A 15047-nucleotide genomic window follows, 5' to 3' on the forward strand; every position below is an offset into this window, starting at 1 on the left:
AAGGTCCATGTTTTATATTTTAGGCCAAAGAGACGCTAGAAATTTCAGTCGAATTTGTGATCCTGATATCTGATACTCTCCTCGCGGGTATATTACCAAACATCGTAATGTTGCCGATTTTTTTTTACCAGAATGGTATTATCATAAAACTTGTGCAATCTCTGAGTAGTTATTAAAAATTTCCTATAAACGAAAATATTCAAAACTGTGTCAAAATAAGTCTTCAAGCTGGTTTGTTCAAAAATCATTCCGACACGATATGAAATCTGGTTGATTCAAGTGCGCAGAACTTTACCTGATTTTTATAAAGTATTTTTGATTACCAAGAGATGGCGCCACGTCTCAAATAGTCGAGTAAAATTCGGCTGACGATGCGATGGTAGGATTTACCTACCGTCTGAGCTGGGCAATGTTGCCAACATAAAAGACCGTGCATTCGTTATTTAAAATCTCGTATTCAGTATTTGAAGTCTACCTAAAGAAATAATTCATAACGTCAGCTAATGAAATTGATACAAATAGTAGGACGAAAGACCAAAAACAAATTCAATGGAAGTCATTGAACGCCAAGACTGGCTCGGATGAAATACAAGATGCAAACTGCATTAATTTTGTACTCAGTCAACGGTCGTCGTCTGAAGGTATAGACTCAACCTGGGTTATTTTTCATAACAGTTCCGCCGGTCTGGGCGGTTTTAAGGGTATTAGCTCACGTATTATCAACTACGGAACTGACTACGTCGGTAAGAGAAGTTTTTCATAACCAACGACTATCGCGTGCAAAACGTTGGTAACATACCGTCGTCATCGTGAAATTTAAAAGTTGGGAAAATCTTGCACAAGAAATGTAACGCCGAGGTTATGCAATGGAGAAATAAATCGCAATCAAATACATTGAACGTGTATCGTTAATCTTTATTTTTTCAAAGGTTTTTACAAAGTCAACTTTAAGCTGCAAATATTTTGGACAAATTTTAACTACTTCATTTTTAGTTACAATCTGTTCAAGAATTTTCCTATGAAGAATTTTTTTTAATTTGTTGAGCACTTTAAAATTTTGAAATAAAAAAGTTCAATGTCTCAAGTTCTGAGAATATCCAAAAAATTTTAAAACACTTTTCTCATTGACAGAAGTACTTTAAAAATCTGTGGAAGGCCGAGCATATTTTACTGAGATTTCCCCAGAGTTTGGAAGCGGTAATTGGGTTTTAATTGAAGAAACTTACGCAAGTGCTTCAATAAAGAAAAAAATCAATAATTAAAATAAATCTATAATGAGGGTTGTTGCGAATTAACTGTAATGAAGAATAAAAGTCTTGTGAATTTATTTTAAATTTTGATACGACATTAACATTGTCTTTCAGTAACACAACTTTTTGGAAATGTGACGAAAATTAAATTGAAAAAAATTAATTTTACCTTCTGCATGACATTGACCTACTTATCAAACCATATTTTTCTTCTCAATTGTTGAAATGTTAAATATAGATTAGTGAGAAACGTAAAATTATTGAAAAATCAACGGTTGGTTTTCAATAACTGATTTTAAAGGGGAATAATCTATTGGCTTTCAAATCATTAAATCCTGTTTCCAACGCAACGATATCCGTAAAGTCAATTTTTATTCTGTCACTTTTACGTACCTACTACCGTGACAATACATGAAAAGCTGACCTGGTACATCACGTGCACCCAGATGGATAATGCAGTGTTAATTATTATTATGACTCTGGAATGAGCGGCGGTTGAAAAAATTCATTTAATGCAATTTATTTCAACAAAATTCAGCAATGTTAATTCAGGAGGAAATCTTTCACATTTCGGCTGTAATTCTTGATACGTTGCTCGTTTTGCCTTTTAATCGATTCAAATGACTCTATTCAGACCAATTGAACCCTGAGCATAGCAGAAAAGGGGTTTCGAAGATCGTAGCACCAACAGCTCCGAAAATACGTAGAAAATAAGAAAATGCCAATTCGTTTATTGATTTATTTCGATACAGGTGATATCAAATAATAACCATACAATATCATACACATCGTTTCCTGCAGAGAGCCATGCATTGCAGCTACACGCAGGCCGAAGCTTAAACTCTACTCGCACACTACTACATCAACTATCTCATACAATATTTTTCATATTCTGCCTAAGATTATGTGTATTGCACTTCATCATATTATAGTTCGATTTCTAATGTGATAATTAATCACTCTTTTAAGATCTTTTTGACTTCCACCAGAATATTATTTGGGAACTTGATGCAGTATTAAACATTGACAACAAAACACCTGTACAATGATTACGACTTATTGAATAAACTGAAACTGTAACTTTGAACCTATGAGTTTTTGATTTATTTTCCCCTCCTCTTATAAAGATGGTGCAAATTTGATTCTTTTTGGCCGTCGGTTATCATCCGTTAGCACAGAAAGAGATCACCAGCCCTTTCGAGCAAGCAGGCATGCATTCATATATACAGCATCAACATCACAAGCAATCCATCAGTCTGTCCATGTTTTCGATCTAACTAGTACCAGGAGTAGTTTCAGCCTAAAATTTGTTCGCATTGTTTCGTTTTACCTTGGAGTAGCATGTAACCTGAATTATTGACGATACAGGAAATTTTCACCACGATCGAAAGTGGATAACCGGACTTTTTTTTTTGGGGATAATTCTTTTGTCTCAGAATGGATTTGTATAGCGGTTTCTGTACTAATTAAACCCCAAGGAACTCAAAATACACAGGAATAAGAACGTCGGACCGACAGCAGAGAAATTACGACGCAAAGACCAGCAGCAGAAAAATTGAGGAAATACGTCTTTCGTTTTTTGGCCGTAACTTTTAATCCGTTGCTCGTAGCGTATTGAGCCTGCGACCAATCGTTTTCTCTCGCAAAATTACGTCGGAATAGTGCCTGAAAGAATATATTGCAGCACTTTTCAGAATCGTCGAAATTTTCGCAGAAAATCCGAAGGGGTTAGCCTTACTTTTTTGGTCATTTTTGGAGCCGAGAATTTTTCGTCTCGGAATCGATTCGTATGACCCTTTCTAGGTTAATTGGACGCCCAGGAACTCGGAAAACACAAGAAAAAAAGCGTCAGACCAACAGCAGAGAAATTACGACGCAAAGACCAGCAGCAAAAAAATTGAGGAAATACGTCTTTCGTTTTTTGGCTGTAACTTTTGATCCGTTGCTCGTAGCGTATTGAGCCTGCGATCAATCGTTTTCTCTCGCAAAATTACGTCGGAATAGTGCCTGAAAGAATGTATTGCAGCACTTTTCAGAATCGTCGAAATTTTCGCAAAAAATCCAAAGGGGTTAGCCTTACTTTTTTGGTCATTTTTGGAGCCGAGAATTTTTCGTCTCGAAATCGATTCGTATGACCCTTTCTAGGTTAATTGGACGCCCAGGAACTCGGAAAACACAAGAAAAAAAGCGTCAGACCAACAGCAGAGAAATTACGACGCAAAGACCAGCAGCAGAAAAATTGAGGAAATACGTCTTTCGTTTTTTGGCTGTAACTTTTGATCCGTTGCTCGTAGCGTATTGAGCCTGCGATCAATCGTTTTCTCTCGCAAAATTACGTCGGAATAGTGCCTGAAAGAATGTATTGCAGCACTTTTCAGAATCGTCGAAATTTTCGCAAAAAATCCAAAGGGGTTAGCCTTACTTTTTTGGTCATTTTTGGAGCCGAGAATTTTTCGTCTCGGAATCGATTCGTATGACCCTTTCTAGGTTAATTGGACGCCCAGGAACTCGGAAAACACAAGAAAAAAAGCGTCAGACCAACAGCAGAGAAATTACGACGCAAAGACCAGCAGCAGAAAAATTGAGGAAATACGTCTTTCGTTTTTTGGCTGTAACTTTTGATCCGTTGCTCGTAGCGTATTGAGCCTGCGACCAATCGTTTTCTCTCGCAAAATTACGTCGGAATAGTGCCTGAAAGAATATATTGCAGCACTTTTCAGAATCGTCGAAATTTTCGCCAAAAATCCAAAGGGGTTAGCCTTACGTTTTTGGTCATTTTTGGAGCCTAGAATTTTTCGTCTCGGAATCGATTTGTACGAGTTTTCTAGGTCAATTGGACACCCAGGAACTAAAAAAACACAAGAAAAAAAGCGTGGGACCAACAGCAGAGAAATCACGACGCAAAGACCAGCAACAGAAAAATTGAGGAAATACGTCTTTCGTTTTTTGGCTGTAACTTTTGATCCGTTGCTCGTAGCGTATTGAGCCTGCGATCAATCGTTTTCTCTCGCAAAATTACGTCGGAATAGTGCCTGAAAGAATGTATTGCAGCACTTTTCAGAATCGTCGAAATTTTCGCAAAAAATCCAAAGGGGTTAGCCTTACTTTTTTGGTCATTTTTGGAGCCGAGAATTTTTCGTCTCGGAATCGATTCGTATGACCCTTTCTAGGTTAATTGGACGCCCAGGAACTCGGAAAACACAAGAAAAAAAGCGTCAGACCAACAGCAGAGAAATTACGACGCAAAGACCAGCAGCAGAAAAATTGAGGAAATACGTCTTTCGTTTTTTGGCTGTAACTTTTGATCCGTTGCTCGTAGCGTATTGAGCCTGCGATCAATCGTTTTCTCTCGCAAAATTACGTCGGAATAGTGCCTGAAAGAATGTATTGCAGCACTTTTCAGAATCGTCGAAATTTTCGCAAAAAATCCAAAGGGGTTAGCCTTACTTTTTTGGTCATTTTTGGAGCCGAGAATTTTTCGTCTCGGAATCGATTCGTATGACCCTTTCTAGGTTAATTGGACGCCCAGGAACTCGGGAAACACAAGAAAAAAAGCGTCAGACCAACAGCAGAGAAATTACGACGCAAAGACCAGCAGCAGAAAAATTGAGGAAATACGTCTTTCGTTTTTTGGCTGTAACTTTTGATCCGTTGCTCGTAGCGTATTGAGCCTGCGATCAATCGTTTTCTCTCGCAAAATTACGTCGGAATAGTGCCTGAAAGAATGTATTGCAGCACTTTTCAGAATCGTCAAAATTTTCGCAAAAAATCCAAAGGGGTTAGCCTTACTTTTTTGGTCATTTTTGGAGCCGAGAATTTTTCGTCTCGGAATCGATTCGTATGACCCTTTCTAGGTTAATTGGACGCCCAGGAACTCGGAAAACACAAGAAAAAAAGCGTCAGACCAACAGCAGAGAAATTACGACGCAAAGACCAGCAGCAGAAAAATTGAGGAAATACGTCTTTCGTTTTTTGGCTGTAACTTTTGATCCGTTGCTCGTAGCGTATTGAGCCTGCGATCAATCGTTTTCTCTCGCAAAATTACGTCGGAATAGTGCCTGAAAGAATGTATTGCAGCACTGTTCAGAATCGTCGAAATTTTCGCAAAAAATCCAAAGGGGTTAGCCTTACTTTTTTGGTCATTTTTGGAGCCGAGAATTTTTCGTCTCGGAATCGATTCGTATGACCCTTTCTAGGTTAATTGGACGCCCAGGAACTCGGAAAACACAAGAAAAAAAGCGTCAGACCAACAGCAGAGAAATTACGACGCAAAGACCAGCAGCAGAAAAATTGAGGAAATACGTCTTTCGTTTTTTGGCCGTAACTTTTGATCCGTTGCTCGCAGCGTATTGAGCCTGCGATCAATCGTTTTCTCTCGCAAAATTACGTCGGAATAGTGCCTGAAAGAATGTATTGCAGCACTTTTCAGAATCGTCGAAATTTTCGCCAAAAATCCAAAGGGGTTAGCCTTACGTTTTTGGTCATTTTTGGAGCCTAGAATTTTTCGTCTCGGAATCGATTTGTACGAGTTTTCTAGGTCAATTGGACACCCAGGAACTAAAAAAACACAAGAAAAAAAGCGTGGGACCAACAGCAGAGAAATCACGACGCAAAGACCAGCAACAGAAAAATTGAGGAAATACGTCTTTCGTTTTTTGGCTGTAACTTTTGATCCGTTGCTCGTAGCGTATTGAGCCTGCGATCAATCGTTTTCTCTCGCAAAATTACGTCGGAATAGTGCCTGAAAGAATGTATTGCAGCACTTTTCAGAATCGTCGAAATTTTCGCAAAAAATCCAAAGGGGTTAGCCTTACTTTTTTGGTCATTTTTGGAGCCGAGAATTTTTCGTCTCGGAATCGATTCGTATGACCCTTTCTAGGTTAATTGGACGCCCAGGAACTCGGAAAACACAAGAAAAAAAGCGTCAGACCAACAGCAGAGAAATTACGACGCAAAGACCAGCAGCAGAAAAATTGAGGAAATACGTCTTTCGTTTTTTGGCTGTAACTTTTGATCCGTTGCTCGTAGCGTATTGAGCCTGCGATCAATCGTTTTCTCTCGCAAAATTACGTCGGAATAGTGCCTGAAAGAATGTATTGCAGCACTTTTCAGAATCGTCGAAATTTTCGCAAAAAATCCAAAGGGGTTAGCCTTACTTTTTTGGTCATTTTTGGAGCCGAGAATTTTTCGTCTCGGAATCGATTCGTATGACCCTTTCTAGGTTAATTGGACGCCCAGGAACTCGGGAAACACAAGAAAAAAAGCGTCAGACCAACAGCAGAGAAATTACGACGCAAAGACCAGCAGCAGAAAAATTGAGGAAATACGTCTTTCGTTTTTTGGCTGTAACTTTTGATCCGTTGCTCGTAGCGTATTGAGCCTGCGATCAATCGTTTTCTCTCGCAAAATTACGTCGGAATAGTGCCTGAAAGAATGTATTGCAGCACTTTTCAGAATCGTCAAAATTTTCGCAAAAAATCCAAAGGGGTTAGCCTTACTTTTTTGGTCATTTTTGGAGCCGAGAATTTTTCGTCTCGGAATCGATTCGTATGACGCTTTCTAGGTTAATTGGACGCCCAGGAACTCGGAAAACACAAGAAAAAAAGCGTCAGACCAACAGCAGAGAAATTACGACGCAAAGACCAGCAGCAGAAAAATTGAGGAAATACGTCTTTCGTTTTTTGGCTGTAACTTTTGATCCGTTGCTCGTAGCGTATTGAGCCTGCGATCAATCGTTTTCTCTCGCAAAATTACGTCGGAATAGTGCCTGAAAGAATGTATTGCAGCACTGTTCAGAATCGTCGAAATTTTCGCAAAAAATCCAAAGGGGTTAGCCTTACTTTTTTGGTCATTTTTGGAGCCGAGAATTTTTCGTCTCGGAATCGATTCGTATGACCCTTTCTAGGTTAATTGGACGCCCAGGAACTCGGAAAACACAAGAAAAAAAGCGTCAGACCAACAGCAGAGAAATTACGACGCAAAGACCAGCAGCAGAAAAATTGAGGAAATACGTCTTTCGTTTTTTGGCCGTAACTTTTGATCCGTTGCTCGCAGCGTATTGAGCCTGCGATCAATCGTTTTCTCTCGCAAAATTACGTCGGAATAGTGCCTGAAAGAATGTATTGCAGCACTTTTCAGAATCGTCGAAATTTTCGCCAAAAATCCAAAGGGGTTAGCCTTACGTTTTTGGTCATTTTTGGAGCCTAGAATTTTTCGTCTCGGAATCGATTTGTACGAGTTTTCTAGGTCAATTGGACACCCAGGAACTAAAAAAACACAAGAAAAAAAGCGTGGGACCAACAGCAGAGAAATCACGACGCAAAGACCAGCAACAGAAAAATTGAGGAAATACGTCTTTCGTTTTTTGGCTGTAACTTTTGATCCGTTGCTGGTAGCGTATTGAGCCTGCGATCAATCGTTTTCTCTCGCAAAATTACGTCGGAATAGTGCCTGAAAGAATGTATTGCAGCACTTTTCAGAATCGTCGAAATTTTCGCAAAAAATCCAAAGGGGTTAGCCTTACTTTTTTGGTCATTTTTGGAGCCGAGAATTTTTCGTCTCGGAATCGATTCGTATGACCCTTTCTAGGTTAATTGGACGCCCAGGAACTCGGAAAACACAAGAAAAAAAGCGTCAGACCAACAGCAGAGAAATTACGACGCAAAGACCAGCAGCAGAAAAATTGAGGAAATACGTCTTTCGTTTTTTGGCTGTAACTTTTGATCCGTTGCTCGTAGCGTATTGAGCCTGCGATCAATCGTTTTCTCTCGCAAAATTACGTCGGAATAGTGCCTGAAAGAATGTATTGCAGCACTTTTCAGAATCGTCGAAATTTTCGCAAAAAATCCGAAGGGGTTAGCCTTACTTTTTTGGTCATTTTTGGAGCCGAGAATTTTTCGTCTCGGAATCGATTCGTATGACCCTTTCTAGGTTAATTGGACGCCCAGGAACTCGGAAAACACAAGAAAAAAAGCGTCAGACCAACAGCAGAGAAATTACGACGCAAAGACCAGCAGCAGAAAAATTGAGGAAATACGTCTTTCGTTTTTTGGCTGTAACTTTTGATCCGTTGCTCGTAGCGTATTGAGCCTGCAATCAATCGTTTTCTCTCCCAAAATTACGTCGGAATAGTGCCTGAAAGAATGTATTGCAGCACTTTTCAGAATCGTCGAAATTTTCGCAAAAAATCCAAAGGGGTTAGCCTTACTTTTTTGGTCATTTTTGGAGCCGAGAATTTTTCGTCTCGGAATCGATTCGTATGACCCTTTCTAGGTTAATTGGACGCCCAGGAACTCGGAAAACACAAGAAAAAAAGCGTCAGACCAACAGCAGAAAAATTACGACGCAAAGACCAGCAGCAGAAAAATTGAGGAAATACGTCTTTCGTTTTTTGGCTGTAACTTTTGATCCGTTGCTCGTAGCGTATTGAGCCTGCGATCAATCGTTTTCTCTCGCAAAATTACGTCGGAATAGTGCCTGAAAGAATGTATTGCAGCACTTTTCAGAATCGTCGAAATTTTCGCAAAAAATCCAAAGGGGTTAGCCTTACTTTTTTGGTCATTTTTGGAGCCGAGAATTTTTCGTCTCGGAATCGATTCGTATGACCCTTTCTAGGTTAATTGGACGCCCAGGAACTCGGAAAACACAAGAAAAAAAGCGTCAGACCAACAGCAGAGGAATTACGACGCAAAGACCAGCAGCAGAAAAATTGAGGAAATACGTCTTTCGTTTTTTGGCCGTAACTTTTGATCCGTTGCTCGCAGCGTATTGAGCCTGCGATCAATCGTTTTCTCTCGCAAAATGACGTCGGAATAGTGCCTGAAAGAATGTATTGCAGCACTTTTCAGAATCGTCGAAATTTTCGCAAAAAATCCAAAGGGGTTAGCCTTACTTTTTTGGTCATTTTTGGAGCCGAGAATTTTTCGCCTCGGAATCGATTCGTATGACCCTTTCTAGGTTAATTGGACGCCCAGGAACTCGGAAAACACAAGAAAAAAAGCGTCAGACCAACAGCAGAGAAATTACGACGCAAAGACCAGCAGCAGAAAAATTGAGGAAATACGTCTTTCGTTTTTTGGCTGTAACTTTTGATCCGTTGCTCGTAGCGTATTGAGCCTGCGATCAATCGTTTTCTCTCGCAAAATTACGTCGGAATAGTGCCTGAAAGAATGTATTGCAGCACTTTTCAGAATCGTCGAAATTTTCGCAAAAAATCCAAAGGGGTTAGCCTTACTTTTTTGGTCATTTTTGGAGCCGAGAATTTTTCGTCTCGGAATCGATTCGTATGACCCTTTCTAGGTTAATTGGACGCCCAGGAACTCGGAAAACACAAGAAAAAAAGCGTCAGACCAACAGCAGAGAAATGACGACGCAAAGACCAGCAGCAGAAAAATTGAGGAAATACGTCTTTCGTTTTTTGGCTGTAACTTTTGATCCGTTGCTCGCAGCGTATTGAGCCTGCGATCAATCGTTTTCTCTCGCAAAATTACGTCGGAATGGTGCCTGAAAGAATATATGGCTGCACTTTTCAGAATCGTCGAAATTTTCGCAAAAAATCCAAAGGGGTTAGCCTTACGTTTCTGGTCATTTTTGAAGCCGAGAATTTTCCGTCTCGGAATCGATTTGTATGACCCTTTCTAGGTTAATTGGACGCCCAGGAACTCGGAAAACACTCGAAAAAAAGCGTCAGACCAACAGCAGAGAAATTACGACGCAAAGACCAGCAGCAGAAAAATTGAGGAAATACGTCTTCCGTTTTTTGGCCGTAACTTTTGATCCGTTGCTCGCAGCGTATTGAGCCTGCGATCAATCGTTTTCTCTCGCAAAATTACGTCGGAATAGTGCCTGAAAGAATGTATTGCAGCACTTTTCAGAATCGTCGAAATTTTCGCAAAAAATCCAAAGGGGTTAGCCTTACTTTTTTGGTCATTTTTGGAGCCGAGAATTTTTCGTCTCGGAATCGATTCGTATGACCCTTTCTAGGTTAATTGGACGCCCAGGAACTCGGAAAACACAAGAAAAAAAGCGTCAGACCAACAGCAGAGAAATGACGACGCAAAGACCAGCAGCAGAAAAATTGAGGAAATACGTCTTCCGTTTTTTGGCTGTAACTTTTGATCCGTTGCTCGCAGCGTATTGAGCCTGCGATCAATCGTTTTCTCTTGCAAAATTACGTCGGAATAGTGCCTGAAAGAATGTATTGCAGCACTTTTCAGAATCGTCGAAATTTTCGCAAAAAATCCAAAGGGGTTAGCCTTACTTTTTTGGTCATTTTTGGAGCCGAGAATTTTTCGTCTCGGAATCGATTCGTATGACCCTTTCTAGGTTAATTGGACGCCCAGGAACTCGGAAAACACAAGAAAAAAAGCGTCAGACCAACAGCAGAGAAATTACGACGCAAAGACCAGCAGCAGGAAAATTGAGGAAATACGTCTTTCGTTTTTTGGCTGTAACTTTTGATCCGTTGCTCGCAGCGTATTGAGCCTGCGATCAATCGTTTTCTCTCGCAAAATTACGTCGGAATAGTGCCTGAAAGAATGTATTGCAGCACTTTTCTGAATCGTCGAAATTTTCGCAAAAAATCCAAAGGGGTTAGCCTTACTTTTTTGGTCATTTTTGGAGCCGAGAATTTTTCGTCTCGGAATCGATTCGTATGACCCTTTCTAGGTTAATTGGACGCCCAGGAACTCGGAAAACACAAGAAAAAAAGCGTCAGACCAACAGCAGAGAAATTACGACGCAAAGACCAGCAGCAGAAAAATTGAGGAAATACGTCTTTCGTTTTTTGGCTGTAACTTTTGATCCGTTGCTCGTAGCGTATTGAGCCTGCGATCAATCGTTTTCTCTCGCAAAATTACGTCGGAATAGTGCCTGAAAGAATGTATTGCAGCACTTTTTAGAATCGTCGAAATTTTCGCAAAAAATCCAAAGGGGTTAGCCTTACTTTTTTGGTCATTTTTGGAGCCGAGAATTTTTCGTCTCGGAATCGATTCGTATGACCCTTTCTAGGTTAATTGGACGCCCAGGAACTCGGAAAACACAAGAAAAAAAGCGTCAGACCAACAGCAGAGAAATGACGACGCAAAGACCAGCAGCAGAAAAATTGAGGAAATACGTCTTCCGTTTTTTGGCTGTAACTTTTGATCCGTTGCTCGCAGCGTATTGAGCCTGCGATCAATCGTTTTCTCTTGCAAAATTACGTCGGAATAGTGCCTGAAAGAATGTATTGCAGCACTTTTCAGAATCGTCGAAATTTTCGCAAAAAATCCAAAGGGGTTAGCCTTACTTTTTTGGTCATTTTTGGAGCCGAGAATTTTTCGTCTCGGAATCGATTCGTATGACCCTTTCTAGGTTAATTGGACGCCCAGGAACTCGGAAAACACAAGAAAAAAAGCGTCAGACCAACAGCAGAGAAATTACGACGCAAAGACCAGCAGCAGAAAAATTGAGGAAATACGTCTTTCGTTTTTTGGCTGTAACTTTTGATCCGTTGCTCGTAGCGTATTGAGCCTGCAATCAATCGTTTTCTCTCCCAAAATTACGTCGGAATAGTGCCTGAAAGAATGTATTGCAGCACTTTTCAGAATCGTCGAAATTTTCGCAAAAAATCCAAAGGGGTTAGCCTTACTTTTTTGGTCATTTTTGGAGCCGAGAATTTTTCGCCTCGGAATCGATTCGTATGACCCTTTCTAGGTTAATTGGACGCCCAGGAACTCGGAAAACACAAGAAAAAAAGCGTCAGACCAACAGCAGAGAAATTACGACGCAAAGACCAGCAGCAGAAAAATTGAGGAAATACGTCTTCCGTTTTTTGGCCGTAACTTTTGATCCGTTGCTCGCAGCGTATTGAGCCTGCGATCAATCGTTTTCTCTCGCAAAATTACGTCGGAATAGTGCCTGAAAGAATGTATTGCAGCACTTTTCAGAATCGTCGAAATTTTCGCAAAAAATCCAAAGGGGTTAGCCTTACTTTTTTGGTCATTTTTGGAGCCGAGAATTTTTCGTCTCGGAATCGATTCGTATGACCCTTTCTAGGTTAATTGGACGCCCAGGAACTCGGAAAACACAAGAAAAAAAGCGTCAGACCAACAGCAGAGAAATGACGACGCAAAGACCAGCAGCAGAAAAATTGAGGAAATACGTCTTTCGTTTTTTGGCTGTAACTTTTGATCCGTTGCTCGCAGCGTATTGAGCCTGCGATCAATCGTTTTCTCTCGCAAAATTACGTCGGAATGGTGCCTGAAAGAATATATGGCTGCACTTTTCAGAATCGTCGAAATTTTCGCAAAAAATCCAAAGGGGTTAGCCTTACGTTTCTGGTCATTTTTGAAGCCGAGAATTTTCCGTCTCGGAATCGATTTGTATGACCCTTTCTAGGTTAATTGGACGCCCAGGAACTCGGAAAACACAAGAAAAAAAGCGTCAGACCAACAGCAGAGAAATTACGACGCAAAGACCAGCAGCAGAAAAATTGAGGAAATACGTCTTCCGTTTTTTGGCCGTAACTTTTGATCCGTTGCTCGCAGCGTATTGAGCCTGCGATCAATCGTTTTCTCTCGCAAAATTACGTCGGAATAGTGCCTGAAAGAATGTATTGCAGCACTTTTCAGAATCGTCGAAATTTTCGCAAAAAATCCAAAGGGGTTAGCCTTACTTTTTTGGTCATTTTTGGAGCCGAGAATTTTTCGTCTCGGAATCGATTCGTATGACCCTTTCTAGGTTAATTGGACGCCCAGGAACTCGGAAAACACAAGAAAAAAAGCGTCAGACCAACAGCAGAGAAATGACGACGCAAAGACCAGCAGCAGAAAAATTGAGGAAATACGTCTTCCGTTTTTTGGCTGTAACTTTTGATCCGTTGCTCGCAGCGTATTGAGCCTGCGATCAATCGTTTTCTCTTGCAAAATTACGTCGGAATAGTGCCTGAAAGAATGTATTGCAGCACTTTTCAGAATCGTCGAAATTTTCGCAAAAAATCCAAAGGGGTTAGCCTTACTTTTTTGGTCATTTTTGGAGCCGAGAATTTTTCGTCTCGGAATCGATTCGTATGACCCTTTCTAGGTTAATTGGACGCCCAGGAACTCGGAAAACACAAGAAAAAAAGCGTCAGACCAACAGCAGAGAAATTACGACGCAAAGACCAGCAGCAGGAAAATTGAGGAAATACGTCTTTCGTTTTTTGGCTGTAACTTTTGATCCGTTGCTCGCAGCGTATTGAGCCTGCGATCAATCGTTTTCTCTCGCAAAATTACGTCGGAATAGTGCCTGAAAGAATGTATTGCAGCACTTTTCTGAATCGTCGAAATTTTCGCAAAAAATCCAAAGGGGTTAGCCTTACTTTTTTGGTCATTTTTGGAGCCGAGAATTTTTCGTCTCGGAATCGATTCGTATGACCCTTTCTAGGTTAATTGGACGCCCAGGAACTCGGAAAACACAAGAAAAAAAGCGTCAGACCAACAGCAGAGAAATTACGACGCAAAGACCAGCAGCAGAAAAATTGAGGAAATACGTCTTTCGTTTTTTGGCTGTAACTTTTGATCCGTTGCTCGTAGCGTATTGAGCCTGCGATCAATCGTTTTCTCTCGCAAAATTACGTCGGAATAGTGCCTGAAAGAATGTATTGCAGCACTTTTTAGAATCGTCGAAATTTTCGCAAAAAATCCAAAGGGGTTAGCCTTACTTTTTTGGTCATTTTTGGAGCCGAGAATTTTTCGTCTCGGAATCGATTCGTATGACCCTTTCTAGGTTAATTGGACGCCCAGGAACTCGGAAAACACAAGAAAAAAAGCGTCAGACCAACAGCAGAGAAATGACGACGCAAAGACCAGCAGCAGAAAAATTGAGGAAATACGTCTTCCGTTTTTTGGCTGTAACTTTTGATCCGTTGCTCGCAGCGTATTGAGCCTGCGATCAATCGTTTTCTCTTGCAAAATTACGTCGGAATAGTGCCTGAAAGAATGTATTGCAGCACTTTTCAGAATCGTCGAAATTTTCGCAAAAAATCCAAAGGGGTTAGCCTTACTTTTTTGGTCATTTTTGGAGCCGAGAATTTTTCGTCTCGGAATCGATTCGTATGACCCTTTCTAGGTTAATTGGACGCCCAGGAACTCGGAAAACACAAGAAAAAAAGCGTCAGACCAACAGCAGAGAAATTACGACGCAAAGACCAGCAGCAGAAAAATTGAGGAAATACGTCTTTCGTTTTTTGGCTGTAACTTTTGATCCGTTGCTCGTAGCGTATTGAGCCTGCAATCAATCGTTTTCTCTCCCAAAATTACGTCGGAATAGTGCCTGAAAGAATGTATTGCAGCACTTTTCAGAATCGTCGAAATTTTCGCAAAAAATCCAAAGGGGTTAGCCTTACTTTTTTGGTCATTTTTGGAGCCGAGAATTTTTCGTCTCGGAATCGATTCGTATGACCCTTTCTAGGTTAATTGGACGCCCAGGAACTCGGAAAACACAAGAAAAAAAGCGTCAGACCAACAGCAGAAAAATTACGACGCAAAGACCAGCAGCAGAAAAATTGAGGAAATACGTCTTTCGTTTTTTGGCTGTAACTTTTGATCCGTTGCTCGTAGCGTATTGAGCCTGCGATCAATCGTTTTCTCTCGCAAAATTACGTCGGAATAGTGCCTGAAAGAATGTATTGCAGCACTTTTCAGAATCGTCGAAATTTTCGCAAAAAATCCAAAGGGGTTAGCCTTACTTTTTTGGTCATTTTTGGAGCCGAGAATTTTTCGTCTCGGAATCGATTCGTATGACCCTTTCTAGGTTAATTGGACGCCCAGGAACTCGGAA

This window comes from Diprion similis, chromosome 10 (genome assembly GCF_021155765.1).
Source record: "Diprion similis isolate iyDipSimi1 chromosome 10, iyDipSimi1.1, whole genome shotgun sequence".
Classification (NCBI taxonomy): Eukaryota; Metazoa; Arthropoda; class Insecta; order Hymenoptera; family Diprionidae; genus Diprion; species Diprion similis.